At 40.2% G+C, this 24,118-nt stretch overlaps 1 non-coding gene across 1 annotated transcript; it reads right to left on the reverse strand.

Moving 5' to 3' along the window:
• Positions 1-12,759: 12,759 nt before the first annotated feature.
• LOC114404367 lies at positions 12,760-12,866 on the reverse strand. Its single transcript, XR_003664941.1, has one exon. It is a non-coding gene; the product is annotated as a small nucleolar RNA R71 (small nucleolar RNA).
• Between the last annotated feature and the right edge of the window lie 11,252 nt (positions 12,867-24,118).

Raw genomic sequence — 24,118 nt, forward strand, 5'->3', positions numbered from 1 at the left:
AAGTTATCTTTCGGGGGTGGGCGCTATGCATTATTATAGCTCATGCCGGGGGCTGTATTATTGACTGGCCGGGGCGTGGCTGGAGCTGTGCGTTGGGCCGGCGCTCTTTCTGTCGCGGGCGGTCCTTTCACTTGAGTCGGGAGGGAACTCCCGGCTCGGATTGAAAAGTTCGGGGGGTTAGGCTGGTATGAGCTTTGGATATTTTGGGGTGCTTTCATCCACGTCGGGGCGGTGGTGACCACGTGGGTATCTCCTTCCTTTTTCATCGCGCCCACCAGTGGGGCTCTTTTGTTGTTGTTGGGGGCCACGTTGGAAGCATATTCGAACTTGCCTTTTCTTAGTCCGGATTCAATTCTTTCTCCGGCAAAGATGAGACCCGCAAAGTTAGCTGGCATGTAGCCTATCAGCTTTTCATAGTAGAACGTGGGCAACGTATCTACCATAATTGTGATCATCTCCCTCCACAGCCGCTCCGGCCAAGCTGTCTTGAAAGAAATGGACCAACAGCTTTTCGTCCGCAGAATACGCCCCCATCTTTCGGCAATACATTTGAAGATGCCCTTTCGGACATGTTGTCCCTTTGTACTTATCGAAATCCGGTACTTTGAACTTGGGAGGGATGACGATGTTAGGAACGAGACATAGGTTCGCTAAATCCGAGAACGGGTAATTGTCGAGGCCCTCTATTGCTCTTAGCCTCTCTTCAAGCGCATCAATATTTCCCTTATCTTCTGTGAAGGGAACGGATTCTTTTACGGGTGTGGGTGAAGATGGGACATGGTGGACTATGTTTGGTTGGGGTAATTCATGGGGGGATGGATCCTTAAGGGGAAGCAGAGGGCCTAGATGGGTATCTCCTTCGTCGTCTTCTTGCAGGGGGTAATCGGCATAAGGAGGAAGTTGCCCCTCGAAGGTAGGGGCTTGGCTCACATCTTCCGAAGCGGCACGGGGAGTGAAGTCCGAAGGCAAGCCATAAGGGTAAGTTTGCGGACTGTACCTCAGACCGAACACCGTCGGGTTTCTATCTCGGCCCAAGTTTATTGTGGGTTGCAGCACCGGTTCCGCTTCCCTGACTGCATTGGAGGCAGTTGCCGTGGCATTATCCTCTAGAGTTTTCTGGAGTTTTAGCATGGCCTCCGTGATAGAAGCCATTTGATCTTTTAAGGCCGATAGATCGGCCTTCATCTGCTCTTGCATGCCCTCTTCATTATCCATTTTTCTAGATTGAGTGTTATAGGGGTGCCTTTGTGTTTTCTTAGTTATGGTGAATTCCCTAAAGAAACAAACAACGGTGAGTATGCCACCAAAACATGAATATGCAAATGAATGATCCGAGCACTTGGATCCACCCCAAGGTTTTTTAGATAACGTGATGAGTTCAGAACTTCTCATTTTATAAAAAGAACAAAGCTTTCATCTAGCCAAGATTATACAAAAGTGTTACAAGAGAACCTAACAGTTTCTAATTATATGGGTCATCAAATCTATCATGTGTTGACAGTAATTGATTAGCCCATGAATCTCCTCGGGGGCTGTACACACTTCGGCCATGGCTTTTGCTTTGGCTAATAGTCGCGGGAGGTCTTGACTTCCATTCAAGGTCAAGGCGAACCTATCCATCCACATAGTCGCTTCTTGATGCAATGCATCAATCACCCTCCCTCTTGCTTCTTTTTCGGCGTACACTTGTGCAAAATCCTCCACTAGCTTTTGCTCATGGGTCACAGACTGGTTCAACTCTTCCTTATACTGCCCTATGATAGCTAGCATGCTTTGCTCCGTGGCTTCCAAGTGTTGAGCCAAACTTCTCTTGGATCTTGCGCAAGCAGCTAACTCTTCTTTTAAGATCATGCCATGCACCCGTGACCGGTCTCTTTCCTCTCTTCGGAGCTTGAGCTCATTGTTGCTACCCCACAAAGCTCCTCGGAATTTCTCTCGGCCATGTTCCTCCTTGCGGGCCCTTTTGGTTTCTTGTTCAAGGGCTCTTGCAGTGGCCATGTTTTCTTCTCGTAACTCGGTGCACTCCTTCCCGATGTGTGTAACAGCTGACTTGAATTTTTCTTTGGCGAGTCTTTCCTTCCCTAACTCTAATTTTAGAGCTTGGACTTCCTCATCTTCCTCCGGAGCTTCGAAGTTCTCCTCATCGATAACTTTCAATTTAGAGAGCCAATCTAACCCTCGCGTGTGAACTCTTAGCCATCCATGATAACCACCGATGACGCCATTACGGATGCCTCTAAGCTCCTTGTCTTTCCTCAACAAACTTCTCCACGCCTTGTGGACTCTTTGTATCACCTTGAGACTTTGCGCGCCTAAATCCCTCACAAGGAAAGGCGAGAGACTTTCTTCTGTTGGCGCTCCTCTCATGGGGTACCCTAGTTGTCTTATGGCAAGTGCGGGATTATAGTTAATACAACCCCTCGTCCCTATCAACAGAACATTAGGGTAGTCCCCACACGAGAAAAGAACTCCCTCCTTGCCTTCCTTCCATCGAGGAAACCAATTGATTGCGCTGCCTCCTATCCCTGCCAAGTGTTGGTCCCAGTCGACTCTTCTTTTTTCGACACACGAGCGATAACTTTGAAGCGGACACGGGTGTCTTATATCTTGTTGGAATAGGTGCGAAACCAACCACACACAAAGAGCGGGTAAGCAACATACAATTCGTGCGCTGTTTTTCTCGCACCTTCGATCAAAGGTATCAAATAAGTCCGCCAAGATAGCCACCACTGGACTCTCCTTGCTATGGTGATATGGAAGGAAAGCATCAATTGCGGCCAAGTCCACCAAACCGTCCACGTTCGGAAAGAGGACAACCCCAAAAATCAGCAAAGCTAGTATATCCGCAAACAGGCCCCACTTCTCTTGGCTCGCCATATCCCTTGCCTTGCCTTCCAAGTATTTCCGCGGCAGGTCCACTACGCCATTTCGAGTTTGCTTCATGCGATCCAACTCTTTTGCCGAATCTATGACCACAGCTACAATCTTACTCAAGGAGGGAAGAAACCCGGAGAACAGGTACGGTTTTCTCCCCCCAAGAGGGCATCCCAATATCTCCTCAAACTCTTCAACAGTCGGTACCATTTGGAAGTCCCCAAACGTGAAGCATCTCAACAGCTGATCATAGTATTGGGCGAGGGATACGACAGCTTCCGCAAATACCTCCCCTGCGGTCAAATCTAGTATCTTTCCGTACACTTTGCGGAAGGCTTGCCTTTGGAGAGGTCCCATCAACCGTCCCAATTCCTTGAGGCTGGTGACATCTAGACCTTTAACCTTGACTTGATAAAATCTTTTTGCCGTTTTGATTTGTCCCCATCACTTACCTAAAAAAAGGGTGGATCAAGACTCCGATATGAATGATGCAATGCGCATGCATGAGACGGAAAGAAAACAAAATAAAGGGGTAATTCAAACGTACGAGACCGCAAAGATCCATCTTTTTAATGCTACGTTTTAGGCATCATGACGCCTCAACATAGTATTAAAAAATTACGCATTACATTAAAGAAACAAAATATTACTAGCAAAACTATATTTAGCACTATTTGCAGAGAAATGCATGAGAACCAATGGCACAAAGCGTGTTTGCTCTATGCCCCTAATTGGGAACCTATAGGACAATATCTAGGGGTCTCTAATCACTGCCCCCAACAATTCATAACTCACACGGCTGTTTTCTAGTGGTATCATCACTCAAAATAATAATATTGTGGCGGTATGGAATACCAGCGACAACATATTATAAAGAGAGAAAGCTCTAGACGAGGTTTCACTATTATCAAGCAAGTCGGAGACCTAGCATGATGATAGATTCACCCCCACTCCTTAGATTCCCATGAACCCGGGTATAGGGCCCTTTTTTTTTTTTTACTCAAACCCGTGGGTGCTTAGAATGCAGTGTAAAGAATGCGAAATAGATAACAGTTATTTACATTTTACACAATTCAATAAATGCACACACAAAGTTTCACAATTCCACAATTCCTTAAAATAGGCCTAACTCACAAAAAGTCCCCAATGGAGTCGCCAAATGTCGCAACATGCCCTTTTGCGGGCGTGCGAGGCGAGGCTCACGTGTGCGCTTTCCAAAGGAGGAAAGATGCATGGAGTCTCCACCAACGTTTATTTGTGGAAAACATCGGAAAAACTGAAGGAAACCGGTCAAAATGAAAATTCTATGTTCAGGAGTTGTATTTACGTTTGAGGAAGGTATTAGCACCTCTCACGTTTGTCTCAAAGGACAACAGCCTCATTTTTTAGCATTGTGGAAATTGTGTTACTTTTACTTTTATTTCTTTTTATTATTTTGAGGTCGACAAAAGCGGGGCTTTTGCTCCTACGTACCCTCCATTGAAGAGGAAGTCAGACCTACGTAGTTCTTTCTTAAGAGTGAATCAAGCGATTCTTTTTACTTGAAAGGTGATCATTTTAAGGCGTTGGACCTTAAAAATGATCCATTTACTTGATAAGGAAAACTGAAATGATAAACTTTCAAACCCTTTTTAGTGACTTTTTTGTGGACGAGCTTGACTAGGCGAGTTGATTTTAGCCTTAGTTTCACTTTAGTTATTAGTCAATTCGATTAAGAATGAAAAATCCCAAAGAGAAAACGTCCGATTGATTTTTTTGCTTCATTTTACTAAAAGGTATTTTTTGAGTATTATATTATTATTTTACCACTTTTTTGATTTCCAACGTGGTTACGGCACGACCGAACGGTCGGAATTCATTTTAGCAGAAATTAACGGATATTACAAATCAAATGATCGGTGGAAATTTATTTTATTTTTTTGATTAGGCGAGAAATGACTTAAATAAATGACTGAAGCACGTCAAAAGGGGGTACGGAAAGTAAATGAAAACGAGAATAAAAATACATGAAACAAAATGGGGACCACAACAGGTACATAGAATGAATTGAAAAGCTCGGTTTGGGGTACTTACCAGTTGAAGACCAAAGAAAACGAAGAACGAACGATGGATGTCGAAGAACGGTTGAAAACCTTCGCGTAATTACTCACGAAAATGTTACGGAAACGTTACAGAAGCGCCTCGGCTTGGATTTTCTTCACGGAAACAATTTTCCTCAGCAAATTTAAGAGAATACGAAGTGCCAAGAAGGCTGAATCCTTTTCCTCTTCACTGCTCCCCCTATTTATAGCAAAATAGGAGAGGAGCTTGCCACCCAGCTCGCCCAGGCGAGCTCAGCTTGCCCAGGCGAGCAAGGTTGCTTCCTCCAGAAGCAACCTCCTTCTGGAGGAAGAATCTGGAAGGCCCAAGTGGGCCTGATTGCTATTTGTACCCCCCTTCTTACTAAATGCACCCCCCCTTTACTTTTTTTGGTAATTCTTTTTCCTTAACGTTACGAAACTTTACGACTTTCGTAATGATACTTATTTTCTTTCCGTAAGGTTACGAATCCTTACGGATCATGTATTTACTCTTTTTTAGCTTTCGAATAAGTTACGAAAACTCACAGGTTGCACAACAACACCTCCTTTTGGTTTCCGCCACATTACGGAATTTCACGGATCGTGTAACCCTGCTTCCCTTTGATTTTCGGCGTGTCTCGGGACTTACATATCGTGCAACAAAGGGTGCCAAGTATCTTGAAGCGGCCATTCAAAGGTTGCATATCATCGAGTAATAATCCCTGGACGAAATTAGGGTATGACAGTATTCAACCCATCCTTTGTCTTGCCTTGAATGTTAAGGAGTGTCCCAATCACATTGTCACATACATTTTTCTCCACATGCATGACATCAATACAATGTCTAATGTCTAGATCAGACCAGTACGAAAGATCAAAGAAAATGGACCTCTTCTTCCATATGCAAGTCTTACTTTTATCCTTCTTTTGGATCTTTCCAAATACAGTATTTAGGTGTTGAACCCACTGGTATTCCTACTCACTAGTCAACGATATCGATGCAATATCGTGCTCTTGACTTCCATTAAAAGCTTTTTTCAGTTGTCTGTAAGGATGATTGGAGTTTTCATCAAAACTACTTTCCTCTTCATCCTTCACTTTGTACCGTGAAGTCCAACAGATAGGGCATTTGGACATTTCTTGGAATTCATGCCTGTATAGTATGCAATCATTGGGGCAAGCATGAATCTTCTGATAGTTCATACCCATCGGACATAGTATCTTTTTCGCCTTATAGTAAGTTTTAGGCAGCGTGTTGTCCTCTGGAAGCAGATTGTGCACTACCTCAAGCAGTGAGGAAAAACTTTTGTTACTCCACCCATACCTCGCTGATGTGCCATTATTTTCTCCTATTTTTTAACCCTTTTTGCACCATTTTAATTACTGGTTAGTCTTAATTGTCAAATTAATTAGGCATTTTTATTACTTGGGCTCATTCAACTAATTTGATGTTATCAATCTAATTTTAGGAATTAATGAAGCATTGGGCTTAATCCTGATTTTGGTCGTGGACTTAAAGAGGACAAATAAAGCAACGTTTACCTTAGTTAATTTTTAATTAGGAGATTGCAATTTTATTTTATGTTGTTCAGTGTTTATTTCATTTTGGGCCAGAATAATGTAATAGGGCCCAATGACTTTGAGTGACCCTTATAAAATAGTAGCCTTGGGATTTGTGCAAGGCTATTCGGATTGGCTGTTATTCAGAGCATAGGGTTTAGGGTTTTACGTTTTTGGAGATTATTGTTACTGTTCACGTAATTTATTTTTCCATTCTCTGCTTCTAATTGCAATTTTGTTTTTATTTCTTCTTCTGCCTTTAATTTCATTTACGTTTCTGCTTTAGTTTCAATCTCGTTTCTATTTCCAGTTTCATTTGTTGGATTGAGTGGCCTCAGAATAATTAAGAAGGGGGGTTGAATTAATTATTCCTGAACCTTTACTAATTAAAAAATTACTCTTTTAAGGCTTTTACTATGTTGTTAAGAGAATAAGGAGTAGAAGAGAAACTTAACCAAAAGTAAAAGCAAAATTAAAATGCACAGCGGAAAGTAAAAGAGTAGGGAAGAAGGAAACATCACACAAGAGTTTTTATACTGGTTTGGCAACAACCCGTGCCTACATCCAGTCCCCAAGCGACCTGCGATCCTTGAGATTTCTTTCAACCTTGTAAAAATCCTTTTACAAGCAAAGATCCACAAGGGATGTACCCTCTCTTGTTCTCTTTGAAACCCTAGTGGATGTACCCTCCACTAGAACCGATCCACCAGAGATGTACCCTCTCTTGTTCTCAGTCAAACCCAAGTAAATGTACCCTCTACTTGTACCACAAAGGATGTACCCTCCAATGTGTTAAGACAAAGATTTCAGGCTATTAAACCTTTGATACTTTGTGAAAGGGGATACAAAAGAATTCTCGGGCAGTTAGTCCTTTGAACACTTTTGTATAAGGGAATGGGAAGAATCAAAAGAATTCTCAGACTGCGTTGTTTTGAATTCTTTGACAAGGGAGAAGGGAGACACAAAAGAATTTAGGCGTTTAGTCTTTTGTTCTTTTGGAAAAGGGAGAAGAGAGACACAGAAAGAATTCAGGCGGTTAGTCCTTGGCGAATTCTTTTTGGTAAAGGGAGAAGAGAATGAAAAGATGAATAGCACAAGTTTTCAAGGTTTGGAAAACCAGAAAACTTCAGAAAGCTTTTGGTACAAAGAAGAAGAAGAAGTTCAAAGAGATTCAAGGCTTGTAAAGGATTGTATGAATAAGTGTTCAAGATTATTGAAATGCAAAACATAGCATTGCTTTTATAGACTCTTCATGTCTGGTCAAGACAACCATTTAGAAGAGTTATAACTTTTAGAAAAACTTTAAACCAATTTGAAAAAGTAAAAAACCTTTTGAAGAGTTACATCTTTTGATTTATTCAAAAACAGTCACTGGTAATCAATTACACAAGGCTTTTATGTGAAAGGATGTGACTCTTCATATATGAATTTGAATTTCAAAGTCCAAAGGCACTGGTAATCGATTACTAAAACATTGTAATCGATTACAACTTTTTGAAATTAATTGGAACGTCGTAAATTCAATTTGAAAACTTTTTCAAAACAATTTTGCTACTTGTAATCGATTACAACAATCTGGTAATCGATTACCAGAGAGTAAAAACTCTTTGGTAAACATGTTTTCAGAAAAATCATGTGCTACTCAATTTTTGAGAAAAACTTTTTATACTTATCTTGATTAAGCCTTCTCTTGATTCTTGAATCTTGATCTTGATTTTTGAGATCTTGAACCTTGAATTTTGATTCTTGACTCTTAAATTTCTTCTTGAGTCTTTAATTCTTCTTGATTCTTATCTTGAACTCTTGAATTGTTCTTGATTCACTTGAGTTGTTCTTTGATTGATCTTTGATTCACTTGAGTTGTTCTTTTTGAGCTTTTTGTCATCACCTTTTGTTATCATCATTGTTATCATCAAAACACCTTTGAATCACCTTTGATTCATCATGAAGCTTTGCTTCTACATAATTTATGTTTCTGCCTTTAGCTTCAATTGCGTTTTCTATTTTTGGTTGAAATTATGGAAGGCTAAATTTCTGGTGTTGTTTCCTTCTGAGGACGAAGCTTAACTCTCTTCGAGGTTTTGTTTATAATGTAGTTTCCTGGCAGTTTTCCCTTCACCAATTAACCCACATGTGTTTTGTTAATCTATGCACGCTTCGTGTTCGATTAATTGCCTATGTGCTTAAATTGCGTTTGTGCTTAATGAACAAGGGGTTAATTGGTGTATGTGTTGCTTAATCACATATTGACAGCCCTACATTGATTTTCGCTTAGTAAATTAAAATAGGGTTGGATTAAGTGGTTAACTGTTAGGGACGAATTATTCATAACCTAGGACAAGAGAATGACTTCTGAATCATAGGAAACAACACGTTTTTACTTTTATTAATTTCGTATTTCAGTTCGCTTGTTCTTTAATTCACACAACAAACAACCCCCCCCCCATTGTTACTATTACTGCTAGTATATTATGAACAATTGGTTTATCATTGCTCATTGGGAAACGAACTAGGATCACTTCCTAGTTACTACATTTTAGTGTTTATTTGATTCAGGTACGGCCTCGATCAAATTTGGTGTCGTTGCCGGGGAGCAGTGTCCAAAGGTTCATATTTCATGCTTTATGTTTTGTTGTTTTATGCTTTCGTGTTAGTGTTGTGTTAGTGTTGTGTTAGTATTGTGTTAGTGTGTTTAGAGTCTTGTTATTTTGTTTAGTGTGGTGTTTTGTTTTAGTTTTTCTGTTCAGCGTATCCCCTGCTTCAGTTTTTGTGTTTTGCCGTGAATAGTGCTTTGCGACAGATTTAGCGACCACTTTTGTTGAACTGGGAAGCAGGGTAGTAGTGGAAATCCTTTAGCGACGGATTTTAGAGACCACCCTTGCTGAATTAATTGGGATTTTTTTTTTGGTAGCTAGAGTTGTTATTTTTGGCTGAATTTTTTTGTGGTCACTTCTTTTGATCCATATTTTGTGGGAAAAATAGTTGGAGCCCTTAGTTTGGTCAGATTTGAAAGTTTCCAAAAAGTAGCAAATTTGATTTTTGTCAAAACTTCAAGCGGCCATAACTTTTGCTCCGGTTATCAGAATCGCTATTATTATATATGTATTTGGGGTAGAAAAAAATTTCTCATGCCATGACAGCTAGATGAGGTCTCCTTCTTCCAAAAATTGTGATTCTGTCAAAAGTTTTTTATTTTCCATGTATTATTCTCTTTTTTTTCTTAACTTATCATTTTTAGATTCTATAGTTAGACTTTGAATTTTTGTTTGAAATTTTTGTGCTATCTTCTCATCATTTTATAAGGTTGCTCACAAAATTTTATGTCATTTGGATATCATTTAATGGTAGCTGTAGTTCAAACCTACATTATTACTTGCATAAGAAGGCAACTAGTTGTGTGCATGCTGAATGTAGTGTATGACTAGAGGCAATCCATATGACTTACAACCCTTTGATCCTGAGATAGATAGGACATTTCATAGATTAGTTAGACATCATTTTATACCATTTGAGCATCCTGAGCATTTTGTTACTGGAGAGTTTGTGCATTCTGTTATTGATGATTTTGAACATCCTGATTTTGAGCATTATAATTTTGAACATTCTGAGAACATGGCACAACCTCCACCCCGTGAGAGGACTCTAAGGGAAATGGCTGCACCTGATTTCAGCTACGAAAGCTTGTTGATGTGCCATCATTTTCTTCTATTTTCTAAACCCTTTTTGCACCATTTTAATTATTGATTGGTCTTAATTGTCAATTAATCAGGCAGTTTTATTATTTGGGCTCATTTAGCTAATTTGATGTTTTTAATCTAATTTCAGGAATCAATGAAACATTGAGCTTAATTCAGATTTGGTTATGGACTTGAAGAGGACAAATAAAGCAGCGCTTACCTTAGATAATTTCTAATTAGGAAATTTTGAAATTTTATTTTATGTTGTTTAGTGTTTATTTCGTTTTGGGCCAGAGTATTGTAATAGGGCCCAGTGACATTGAGTGACTCTTTTTAAATTGCAGCCTTGGGATTCGTGCAAGGCTATTCTGTCATGCTATTCATTATTCAGAGCTTTTGTTTTAGGGTTTTTTCGTTTTCTGCTTTGATGCTACTGTTCACGTAATGCAATTTTAGATTTTCTGCTTCTAATTACAATTTTGTTCTTGCTTCTTCTTCTACTCTCATTTACTTTTCTGTTCCATTTACGTTTCTGCTTCATGTTTCATTTGCGTTTTCTGTTTGAATCCATGGAAGGCTAGATTTTCTGGTGTTGTTTCCTTTTGAGGACGAAGCCCAACTCTCTTTGAGGTTTCGCTTGTAATGTGGTTTCCTGGCAGTTCTCCCTTCACCAGTATCCCAAATTCGTGAATATTAATCAGTGCACGCTTCGTGTTCGATTAATTGCCTCTGAGCCTAACTTGCGTTCATGCTTAATGGACGAAGGGCTAACTGGTGTATGTGGTGCCTAATCACATATTGAAAACCCTAAGTTGATTTTCGCTTAGTAAATTGAAATAGGGTTGGATTAAGTGGTTGACTGTTAGGGACGAATTCTCCATAACCCAGGATAAGAGAATGGCTTCTGAATCAGAGGAAACAACCCGTTTTTAATATTAGTAGTTTCGTATTCCAGTTTACTTGTTCTGCTCTTTAATAACAAAACAAACAACCCCCCCAATCGTTACTGTTACTGCAAGTATATTATGAACATTTGGTTTGTCACTGCTCGTTGGGAAACGACCTAGGATCACTTCCTAGTTACTGCATTTTCATGTTTATTTGATTCGGGTACGGCCTCGATCAAATTTGGCGCCGTTGCCGGGGAGTAGTGTCCAAAGGTTCATAATAGCTAGCTAGTGTTGTATGTTTAATCCTTTCGTGTTTTATGTTTAATTGTTAGTATTGTGTTAGTATGTGTGTTAGTGTTGTTTAGTGTCCTCGTATTTTGTTTAGTGTGTGTTCTGTTTCAGTTTTCCCATTAAGCGTTTCCCCTGTTTCAGTCTTGGGTGTTTTGCTGTGAATAGTGTTTTGCGACGGACTTAGCGACCACTTTTGCTTGCGGCAAAACAGAGTAGTAGTAGAAATCAATTAGAGACGGATTTTAGCGACCACCCATGCTGAATTATTTGAGATTTTTTGTTTTAGTAGGTAGGGTTGTTATTTTTGGCTGAATTTTTTTGTGGTAACTTCTTTTAACCTATATTTTGTGGGAAAAATAGCTAGAGTCTTTAGTTTGGTCAGATTTGAAAGTTCCAAAAAAGTAGCAAATTTTGTGTTTGTCGAAACTTCAAACGGCCATAACTTATGCTCCGGTTATCAGAATCGCAATTATTATATATGTATTTGGGGTAGAAAAAAATTTCCTTTGCCGTGGTAGCCGGCCATAGGCCGGCTGTGGTCTCCATCGTCCAAAAATAGTGATTCTGTCAAAAGTTTTTTATTTTTCAAGTTTTATTCACTTATTTTTCTTAACCTACCAATTTTAGCTTTCATAGTTAGACTTTGAATTTTTGTCTGAAATATTTTGTGCTATCTTCTCATCTTTTGATAAGGTTGCTCACAAAATTTCAAGTCATTTGGATATCATTTGAGGGTAGCTGTAGTTCAAACCTGCACCTTATTTACATGACAAGGCAACTAGTTGTGCATGCTGAATGTAGTGTATGACTAGAGGCAATCCATCTGACTTACAACCCTTTGACCCTGAGATAGATAGGACATTTCATAGATTAGTTAGGCATCATTTTTTACCTTTTGATCATCCTGAGCATTCCATTACTGGTGAATCTGTGCATTCTGTTATTGGTGATTTTGAACATCCTGATTTGGAGCATTATAATTTTGAGCATTCTGATTCTGAGCATTCTGATTTTGCACATTCTGAAAACATGGCACAACCTCCACCCCGTGAGAGGACCCTAAGGGAAATGGCTGCACCTGATTTCACCTACGAAAGCTTGTGCATCCAATACCCTGATGAGGATGTCCCATATGTTCTTAAAACTGGACTGATTCATTTGCTTCCAAAGTTTCATGGCCTTTCAGGTGAAGACCCGCACAAAAATTTGAAGGAATTTCACATTGTCTGCTCCACCATGAAACCCCCAGATGTCCAAGAGGATCACATATTGCTGAAGGCTTTTCCTCATTCATTAGAGGGAGTGGCAAAGGACTGGCTGTATTACCTTGCTCCAAGGTCCATCACAAGCTGGGATGACCTTAAGAGAGTATTCTTAGAAAAAATTTTCCCTGCTTCCAGGACCACAGCCATCAGGAAGGATATCTCAGGTATTAGACAACTCAGTGGAGAGAGCTTGTATGAGTACTGAGAGAGATTTAAGAAACTATGTGCCAGTTTCCCCCACCATCAGATTTCAGAGCAGCTTCTTCTCCAATATTTTTATGAAGGACTCAGTAATATGGAGAGAAGTATGATAGATGCTGCCAGTGGTGGAGCCCTTGGAGACATGACTCCTACTGAAGCCAGGAATTTAATTGAGAAGATGGCTTCCAACTCCCAGCAGTTTAGCGCCAGAAATGATGCTATAGTCATTAGAGGAGTGCATGAGGTAGCTACAAACTCAACTGCATCATCTGAGACTAAGAAGCTTGAAGGCAAACTGGATGCATTGGTTAACTTGGTAACCCAGCTAGCCTTGAATCCGAAATCTGTACCTGTCGCAAGGGTTTGTGGTTTGTACTCCTCTGCTGACCACCATACAGACCTTTGCCCTTCCATGCAGCAACCTGGAGCAATTGAGCAGCTTGAAGCTTATGCTGCAAACATTTACAATAGACCTCCTCAACCTCAGCAGCAAAATCAACCACAGCAGAACAATTATGACCTCTCCAGCAACAGATACAATCCTGGATGGAGGAATCACCCTAATCTCAGATGGTCCAGCCCTCAGCAACAACAACAGCAGCCTGCTCCTTCCTTCCAAAATGTTGCTGGCCCAAGCAGACCATACATTCCTCCACCAATCCAACAACAGCAACAACCCCATAAACAACCAACAGTTGAGGCCCCTCCACAACCTTCCCTCGAAGAACTTGTGAGGCAAATGACTATGCAAAACATGCAGTTTCAACAAGAGACCAGAGCTTCCATTCAGAGCTTGACTAATCAGATGGGACAATTAGCTACACAATTGAATCAACAACAGTCCCAGAATTCTGACAAGCTACCTTCTCAAGCTGTCCAAAATCCCAAAAATGTCAGTGCCATTTCATTGAGGTCGGGAAAGCAGTGTCAAGGACCTCAACCCGTAACACCTTCCTCATCTGCAAATGAACCTGCCAAACTTCACTCTACTCCAGAAAAAGGTGATGACAAAAATTTACCTAACAATTTCTGTGCAGGTGAATCTTCTTCCACAGGTAATTCTGATTTGCAGAAGCAGCACATTCCCCCTCTTCCATTCCCTCCAAGAGCAGTTTCCAACAAAAAAATGGAAGAGGTAGAGAAAGAGATCTTGGAAACGTTTAGAAAAGTAGAGGTAAACATACCTCTGCTGGATGCAATAAAGCAAATTCCAAGATATGCTAAATTCTTGAAGGAGCTGTGCACTAATAAGCGGAAGCTTAAAGGAAGTGAACGAATTAGCATGGGCAGAAATGTCTCCGCATTGATTGGTAAATTTGTTCCTCAAATTCTTGAAAAATGCAAAGATCCAGGTACATTCAGCATACCTTGTATTATAGGGAATAATAAGTTTGACAATGCCATGCTAGATTTAGGAGCCTCTGTTAGTGTTATGCCTCTGTCTATTTTTAATTCTCTATCTCTAGGTCCCTTGCAGTCAACTGATGTGGTAATTCATTTAGCTAATAGAAGTGTTGCCTATCCTGTTGGTTTCATAGAAGATGTCTTAGTTAGAGTTGGTGAACTGATTTTCCCTGTTGATTTTTATATTTTGAATATGGAAGATGGATTTTCTCAAGGATCAGTTGCCATCATTCTAGGTATACCCTTTATGAAAACTGCTAGAACTAAGATAGATGTTTATGCAGGCACACTGTCTATGGAGTTTGGTGATATAACTGTTCATTTTAATATTCTGGATGCTATGAAATACCCATTTGAAGATCTTTCTGTATTTCGTGCTGAAATAATTGACCATGTTGTTGATGAATACATGACTGATCTTTATTCTAATATGCATGCCTCTCACTCTTCATGCATTGAGTCTGAAATTGTACTTGATCATATATCTGAATTTGATGCTGAGAGTGATATTGATTGCATGTCTGGTGGTGGTGTTTTACCTCTCAAGATTGATTTTCTAGAGTCAGATAGGACTAACCATGTTTCAGGAAGTACACATACCTCTAACTTTCTTTATGAGGTAAAGGCTGAGAAACCATCTCCTTCTATCACTGTCCAGCCAACCACACCAGAATTGAAGCCTCTGCCATCAAATTTAAAATACGCTTACTTGGATGATAGCAAGAGTTTTCCAGTGATTATATCTGCTATGAAACACCCATCTGAAGATCTTTCTGTATTTCATGCTGAAATAATTGACCATGTTATTCTAATCTGCATGCCTCTCACTCTTCATGCATTGAGTTTGAAATTGTACTTGATCATATGTCTGAATTTGATGCTACGAGTGAATCTGAAATGGATATTGATTGCATGTCTTGTGATGTTTTACCTCTTGAGATTGATTTTATAGAGTCAGATAGAACTAACCATGTTTCAGGAAGTACACATACCTCTGACTTTCTTTATGAGGTACAGGCTGAGAAACCATCTCCTTCTACCACTATCCAGCCGGCCACACCAGAATTGAAGCCTCTGCCATCAAATTTAAAATACGCTTACTTAGATGATAGCAAAAGTTTTCCAGAAATTATATCTGCCTCCCTTGCTGATGAGCAAGAGGAGAAGCTGTTATCTGTTCTCAAGAAGCATAAGAAGGATATAGGCTGGACCCTAGCGGACATTCCTGGTATTAGCCCATCCACATGTATGCATCGAATAAATTTAGAGGATGGAGCTAAACCAGTAAGACAGCCACAGAGAAGACTCAACTCGGTGATTCTTGATGTAGTGAAGAAGGAGATAACCAAGCTTTTGCAAGCTGGAATCATTTATCCTATCTCCGACAACCAATGGGTGAGTCCCGTCCAGGTAGTCCCGAAGAAAACCAGCCTCACCATGATAAAAAATGAGAAGGAGGAGTTGATTCCTACTCGGGTGCAGAACAGTTGGAGAGTTTGCATCGACTATAGGAGGCTGAACCAAGTTACCAAAAAGGACCATTTTCCCCTGCCATTCATTGACCAGATGCTTGAATGCCTGGCAGGTAAATCTCACTATCGTTTCCTTGATGGTTTTTCTGGTTATATGCAAATCACTCTTACTCCTAAGGTTCAGGAAAAAACCACATTCACCTGCCCCTTCGGCACTTTTTCCTATAGGAGGATGTCTTTCGGCCTGTGCAATGCCCCTGGTACCTTCCAGCGGTGCATGATCAGTATTTTCAGTGATTTTTTAGAAAATTGCATAGAGGTGTTTATGGATGATTTCACTGTATATTGATCCTCTTTTGATGTCTGTTTGGATAGTCTGGAAAAGGTTTTGAATAGATGCATTGAAACTAACCTTGTTCTAAATTTTGAAAAATGTCATTTTATGGTTGAGCAAGGTATAGTTTTAGGCCACATTATTTCCAATAAGGGCATTGAAGTAGATCCTGCAAAAATTTCTGTTATATCACAATTGCCTTACCCCTCTTGTGTGCGAGAGGTGCGATCTTTTCTTGGTCATGCAGGATTCTACAGGCGCTTTATAAGAGATTTTAGCAAAGTAGACCTTCCACTGTCCAACTTGTTGCAAAAGGAGGTGGAGTTTGACTTTAATGATAAATGCAAAGAGGCTTTTGATTGCCTCAAAAGAGCACTGACTACCACCCCCATCATCCAGGCACCCGACTGGACAGCCCCTTTTGAGCTTATGTGTGATGCATCAAATTATGCATTAGGGGCTGTCCTTGCTCAGAAAATTGATAACTTGCCTAGGGTGATATATTATGGTTCTAGGACTTTAGATGCTGCCCAAGCGAATTATACTACTACTGAGAAAGAGCTTCTAGCCATAGTTTTTGCTCTTGAAAAATTTCGATCTTATTTGCTTGGTACCCGTTGTCATACCCTAATTTCGTCCGGGGATTATAATTTGATGATATACAACCATTGATTGGCCTCTTCGAGATATTTGGCACCCTTTGTTGCACAACATGTGAAGTCCCGAGACGTGCCGAAAATCAAAAGGAAGCAGGCTTACGCGATCCGTGAAAATTCCGTGATGTGACGGAAATCGAAAGGAGGTATTTTTCGCAATCCGTGAGTTTTCGTAACTTCTTCGAAAGCTAAAAAAGAGTAAATACATAATCCGTAAGGACTCGTAACCTTGCGGAAGGAAAATAAGTATCGTTACGAAATTCGTAAATTTTCGTAACGTTACGGAAAAAGAATTACCAAAAAAAGGTAGAGGGCGGTGCATTTAGTAAAAAGGGGGGTACAAATAGCAATCAGGCCAACTTGGGCCTTCCAAATTCTTCCTCCATAAGGTTGTCGCTTCTAGAGGAAGCAACCTCGCCTGGGCGAGCTAGGTGGCAAGCTCCTCCCCTATTTTGCTATAAATAGGGGGAGGAGTGAAGGGAGAAGGGTTCAACCTTCTTGGCACTTCTTATTCTCTCGAAATTACTGAGAAAAATTATTTCCGTGAAGAAAACCCATGCCGAGGGGCTTCCGTAACGTTTCCGTGAGTAATTACGCGAAGATTCTCGACCGTTCTTCAACATTCATCGTTCGTTCTTCGTTTTCTTCAGTCTTCAACGGGTAAGTACCTTAAACCGAGCTTTTCAATTCATTCTATGTACCCGTGGTGGTCCACATTTTGTTTCATTTATTTTTATTCTCGTTTTCATTCGCTTTCTATACCCCCTTTTTTACGTGCTTAAGTCATTTATTTAAGTCATTTCTCGCCTAATCTAAAAATAAAATAAATTTCCACCGATCGTTTGAATTGTATCATCCGTTAATTTCGGTTAAAATGAATTCCGACCGTTCGGTCGTGCCGTAACCACGTTGGAAATAAAAAAAAGGTAAAATAATAATATAATAATAAAAAAATACCTTTTAGTAAAATAAAGCGAAAAAAATCAATCGGACGTTTTCTCTTTGGGATTCCTCATTCTTAATTGAATTGGCTAATAACTAAAGTGAAACTAAGGCTAAAATCAACTCGCCTAGTCAAGCTCGTCCACAAAAAATAGGGTTTTGAAAGTTTATCATTTCAGTTTCTTACCAAGTAAAATGGATCATTTTTAAGGTCCAGCGCCTTAAAATGATCACCTTTCAAGTAAAAAACAATCACTTGATTCACGCATAAGGAAGAACTACGTAGGTCTGATTTCCTCTTCAATGGAGGGTACGTAGGAGCAAAAGCCCTGCTTTTGTCGACCTCAAAAAAATAAAAAGAAATAAAAGTTAAGATAACACAATTCCACAATTCTAAAAAATAGGTAGTTGTCCTTTGAGACAAACGTGAGAGGTGCTAATACCTTCCTCAAACGTAAATACAACTCCCGAACTTAGAATTTTCATTTTGACCTGTTTCCTTCGGTTTTTCCGACGTTTTCCACAAATAAACGTTGGTGGCGACTCCGTGCATCTTTCCTCCTTTGGAAAGCGCACCCGTGAGCCTCGCCTTCGCTCGCCCGCAAAAGGGCACGTTGCGACAGTTGGCGACTCCACTGGGGACCTTTTTTTGTGAGTTAGGCCTATTTTAAAGAATTGTGGAATTGTGAAACTTTGTGTGTGCATTTTTTTGAATTGTGTAAAGTGTAATAACTGCTGTCTTTTTTCACATTTTTACACTAAGCACCCAAGGGTTTAAGTAAAAAAGGGGCCCTATACCCGGGTTCATGGGAACTTAAGGAGTGGAGGTGAATCTATAATCATGCTAGGTCTCCGACTTGCTTGATAATAGTGAAACCTCGTCTAGAGCTTTCTCTCTTTATAATGTGTTGTCGCTGGTATTCCATACCGCCACAATATTATTATCTTGAGTGATGATACCTCTAGAAAACAGCCGTGTGAGTTATGAATTGTTGGGGAGTAGTTATTAGAGACCCCTAGATATTGTCCTATAGGTTCCCAAATAGGGGCAAAGAGCAAACACGCTCCGTGCTATTCATTCTCATGCATTTTTTGGTAAATAGCACTAGTTTATAGTTTTGCTAGTGATGTTTGATTTCTTTAGAGTAATACGTAACCTTTTTAATACTATGTTGAGGCGCCATCATGCCCAAAACGTAGCATTAAAGTTGGATCTCTGCAGTCTCGTATGTGTGAATTACCCCTTTGTGTTGTTTTCTTTCCGTTTCATGCATGCGCATATGTATCATACCGTCACACATGCGTTGTATGTGGGTCTCGTCTTTTGTCATGGGAAGCCGGAAGATCCATATCGTCTTCTTAACTGCACACATGGAGCACTGCGCCCCCCAAATGCGCAATAAGGAGAGATGATTTTCCGGGCTCTCGTGTCCGTAAATGCATTCATATCATGCACCGCATAAACATCTCTTCAGCATCATAATGAACATATTGTTCCTGCATTTGTCCGTTATCACATTCCCATTTTGCATGAGTCATTGCATCATCATGCATATGCGTTCAACATACTTTTTCTTTGCTTATACATGATCCTTGTATTTTCCTCTACAAAACAAAAACAAAAAAGGGAAGCACGAAAATTCACGCTGCACTCTTAGTTGCATATATTCGGTACCATGAGCCAACCATGTTGGGATCATAAACCCATTTCACTTAAAAACAAAATGATTGAACATGGTACCTAATGCATGTTTAACTAAGAAAGGATGTTTCTTCGGGCATCTCGATCTCATAATTACATTTTCCATGCATAGCATGCGTATTCTCGAGTCTTTCATCCCTATGAATTGTTGATGAAGTATTGGCGATCAAAATTGCCATTTCCTGGGTTATGGGGTTGAACCAAGCTCGTGCTTTTACGAAAAAGTTCATCAAATCAAGTTGAAGCATGGAAGTAACCATCTTGCAAAAAATTGGGGCAGAAGATGGATCGGGTTACATCGCTGTTTCGTCTACTGCCAAACACATTTAGGACTGTTAATGTCCTTGTTACTTCCAGTTTCAACTTGACGAAGATGTCATTGGACCATGTTGAAAATCTAAATTGATTCAACCCCATATCCTGCGTAAAATTCGCAATACTTCAACTGTGCATCATTCGCATACATCCATGTTATTCATTGGTTGCATTGCTCATTGCATTCTTTCCTTGAAAAGAAAAAGAGAACCTAATCATTGTTATAAAAAAGAAAAAAAAAGCATGCTTTACGATGCCCTCACCGAACCTGTGCTAGAGCTAGAGTAATGGGTAAAGCGGAGGAGGTACAAGAGTAGATGGAGGCCGTCATGGAGGCCATGAAAGAGCAAATGGCTGCAATGATGGAGGCCGTGATGAGCGTGAAGAAGATAATGGAAGCCAATGCGGTTGCAATTGCCGCTACCAGTGTTGTTGCTAAGGTGAACCTGGTGTCCCCATCCGGCATCAACCAAATGAATCATCCAAACCTCAGATATGGTAGGCAAAGATTTGGGAAGTACAGGCGGCCCCCATGATGTGCAAATTCAAAACGAGCACGCCTTCCCGCCATATGGCTTGCCTCTCAACTATACGCCACCCAATGTGGCGTACACTCCCAATAAGAATGTCAATAACTCCACTCCTATACCCATTGAGAGCTAACAACCCCAAACTGATCATGCACATGTCTCTTAAACCGTGGGGGGGACACATGAAATTCCCCATCACAATCTAGCCGACTTCGAGCCTTGGCTCGGATATGCCACTAAAGGGCAAGCAGTTGGTGGTATACCCTTTGAAAGCACTTCGAAAGGCCCTCAGTATCACCCACAACTACACCTCTTGCATTCCACAACAAGTAAAAACCCTCATGCTATGGCAGAAATGGGAAAGTTGGACCATCTAGAGGAAAGGCTCAGGGCCATTGGAGGAGGTAAAGATTATGCCTTTGCTAACCTAGAAGAGTTGTTCCTAGTACCCAATATCATCACCCCTCCCAAGTTCAAGGTGTTGGACTTTGACAAGTACAAGGGGACTACTAGCCCCAAGAACCATCTAAAGATGTATTGTTGGAAGATGGGGGCATACGCAAAAGATGAGGAATTGTTGATACATTCCTTCCAAGAAAGTCTTACTGGGGTAGTTGTTACCTGGTACACTAACTTGGAACCTTCCCGAGTCCATTCCTGGGAGGACCTAATGGTTGCCTTCGTTGGGCAGGGTCGGTATAATGGCTTCGGATAGGATGCAACTACAAAACATGTGCAAAAAAGGGGGCACGGATCTTTCAAAGAATACGCCCAAAGGTGGAGAACCTGGCAGCTCAAGTGGCACATCAATGACGAAAAAATGATGACAATGATAGTAGACACATTACCAGTATTCTACTATGGAAAATGGTGGGTTACACACCTTCAAGCTTTGCGGATTTGGTCTTCGCCGGCGAAATGATCGAAGTGGGTCTAAAAAGAGGCAAATATGATCATCTTGCTTTGATAAATGCAAAAAAAACTGGGGCAAATGAAGAGGGTGAGGATGAAGGAGAAGCCCGTGCTGTGACTGCCATTCCTATACAGCCAAGTTTCCCACCAACCCAACAATGTCATTACTCAGCCAATAACAAACCTTCTCCTTACCCACCGCCCAGTTATCCACAAAGGCCATCCCTAAAATCAACCACAAAGCCTACCTACCGCACTTCCAATGACAAACACCACCTTTAGCATAAACCAAAACACCAACCAAGAAATGAATTTTGCAGCGAGAAAGCCTGTAGAATTCACCCCAATTCCAGTGTCCTATGTTGACTTGCTCCCATATCTACTTGATAATTCAATGGTAGCCATAACCCTAGCCAAGGTTCATCAACCTCCATTTCTCCGAGAATACGAGTCGAACGCAACGTGTGCTTGTCACGGAGAAGCCCCGGGGCGTTCCATTGAGCATTGTAGGGCTCTGAAGCGTAAGGTGCAAAGTCTAATTGATGCTGGCTGAAATTTGAGGAGAATCGTGTGTAAATCCTGACATTGACAAGAGATGCCACACATGGGGCAATTTTGAAAGTTGTTGTTAGATGTTTCTAAATGACTCATCAGGATTTTCAAGTTTGTACCATTATTGTAAACCACAGTTACAATGTTAAATGAAATGGATAAAGTTGATATCTTTGTCCCTCATCCTCTCACAAACGTATCTTTGCTTATTCAACTTTCACCGGAATGTGGGTGCAAGCCATTGGTCTGTTTGCTCAAGCGACCTGTGCTCCTGAGTTTGGACTTCCAAGACCGTTCAATCAGAGATTACTCGTCTTGCGCGTTGGTGGGGCTGCCGTAAAACAACAAGTAAAGTTCAAAACCAATAAGTTTCAAAATAAAAAAATATAAAAAAAAAGAGTTCAAAAAGAAAAAAAAGAAGCATTTGATTGACTGTGTTTTCAAGACGTCCATGTGACCTCATTTTATCATTCCAGAAAGTTTGTCTTTTTAGAGAGAAGTGAGTTATCAAGAATAGGATGTTGGACAAATGGCCTCAGTTACCTTAAGACAAAAAAGGGGGTTGAATTAAGATACGAAGATTATTCCCCAATTAAACTTTCACTCTCTCTTTACGGATTAACAATGCACACAGGGACAACCCTTCCCTTGTGTTCAAGAATCCCCTACAACAAGAGACCCACGGTCTCTTAATCCCTTTTCAGAAATAAGAAGAAGAGAAGAAGAAATCTCTCTTAAAAGAGATGGATTGTAAAATGAAGATCAATCAAAATTCCTTATTAAATATGCAAGTGGTTGACCAAGGAATCTTTTTGAGGGGATAAGTGATCGAGGCCATACCCGAATCAAATAAACATGAAAATGCAGTAACTAGGAAGTGATCCTAGGTCGTTTCCCAACGAGCAGTGACAAGCCAAATGTTCATAATATACTTGCAGTAACAGTAACGATGGGGGGGGGGGGGGGTTTGGTTGTTTGGTAATTAAAGAGCAGAACAAATAAAATGGAATACGAAACTACTAATATTAAAAACGGGTTGTTTCCTCTGATTCAGAAGCCACTCTCTTATCCTGGGTTATGGAGAATTCGTCCCTAACAGTCAACCACTTAATCCAACCCTACTTCAATTTACTAAGCGAAAATCAACTTAGGGTTTTCAATACGTGATTAGGCACCACATACACCAGTTAGCCCTTCGTCCATTAAGCATGAACGCAAGTTAGGCTCAGAGGCAATTAATCGAACACGAAGCGTGCACTGATTAATATTCACGAAATTAGGATAACTGGTGAAGGGAAAACTGCCAGGAAACCACATTACAAACGAAACCTCAAAGAGAGTTGGGTTTCGTCCTCAAAAGGAAACAACACCAGAAAATCTGGCCTTCCATGGATTCAAACAGAAAACGCAAATGAAACATGAAGCAGAAACGTAAATGAACAAGAACGTAAATGAACAGAAACGTAAATGAACAGAAACGTAAATGAAAGTAGAAGAAGAAGCAAGAATGAACTCGTAATTAGAAGCAGAAAACGGAAATTTGCATTAAGAACGAAAACTGTAACAAGGGAACAGAAAAACGTGAAAACATAAAACCAAAGCTCTGAATAATGAAAATAGCATAGCAGAATAGAATGCCCTGCACGAATCCCAAGGTAGCTATTTAAAAAAAGAGTCACTCAAAGTCACTGGGCCCTATTACAATACTCTGGCCCAAAACGAAATAAACACTGAACAACATAAAATAAAATTGCGAAATTTCCTAATTAGAAATTAACCAAGGTAAGCGCTGCTTTATTTGCCCTCTTCAAGTCCACAACCAAAATCCGGATTAAGCCCAATGTTTCATCAAATTCCTGAAATTAGATTAAAAATATCAAATTAGCTAAATGAGCCCAAATAATAAAACTGCCTAATTAATTGACAATTAAGACCAATCAATAATTAAAATGGTGCAAAAAGGGTTTAGAAAATAGAAGAAAATGATGGCACATCAAAACCCCCCATACTTAGCCTTTTGCACTCCTGGGCAAAATGAAACCAAGAACAAAATCCAAGGATATGAAAGGGAGACAAACAAAAACATTCACATATTTCTCAATGAACATCAAGGAATGAAAGGAATGGGTAACATCTAACATAAGGAGATCCAAAAAGTCAAGACATTCATGAAAATCATCCAAGCAACCCAATCATGGCAAAATAGTTAATCAGCTCAAGAATGAAAAGTGATAAAGCCTCACAAGATATACACTCTATCTCTCAAGTGTCTAGGCTACTATTTACCCTCAAAGCACCCATGAAAGCAAACACCACATAAACTTGGCAAGATTCTAAAATTGACAATCAACCCATAAACACAAGCACATGAGGATCAAAAGGTCTTTTAAGGTTGTAATGGGGCCAAGGACAAGGTATGGAGAAATATGGAATAAGTGGCTAAATCCCAAAGGAATAGAGAAGCAAAGGGGAATAAGTGCA

This window comes from Glycine soja, unplaced genomic scaffold (assembly GCF_004193775.1).
Source record: "Glycine soja cultivar W05 unplaced genomic scaffold, ASM419377v2 tig00027424_1_pilon, whole genome shotgun sequence".
Taxonomy (NCBI): domain Eukaryota; kingdom Viridiplantae; phylum Streptophyta; class Magnoliopsida; order Fabales; family Fabaceae; genus Glycine; species Glycine soja.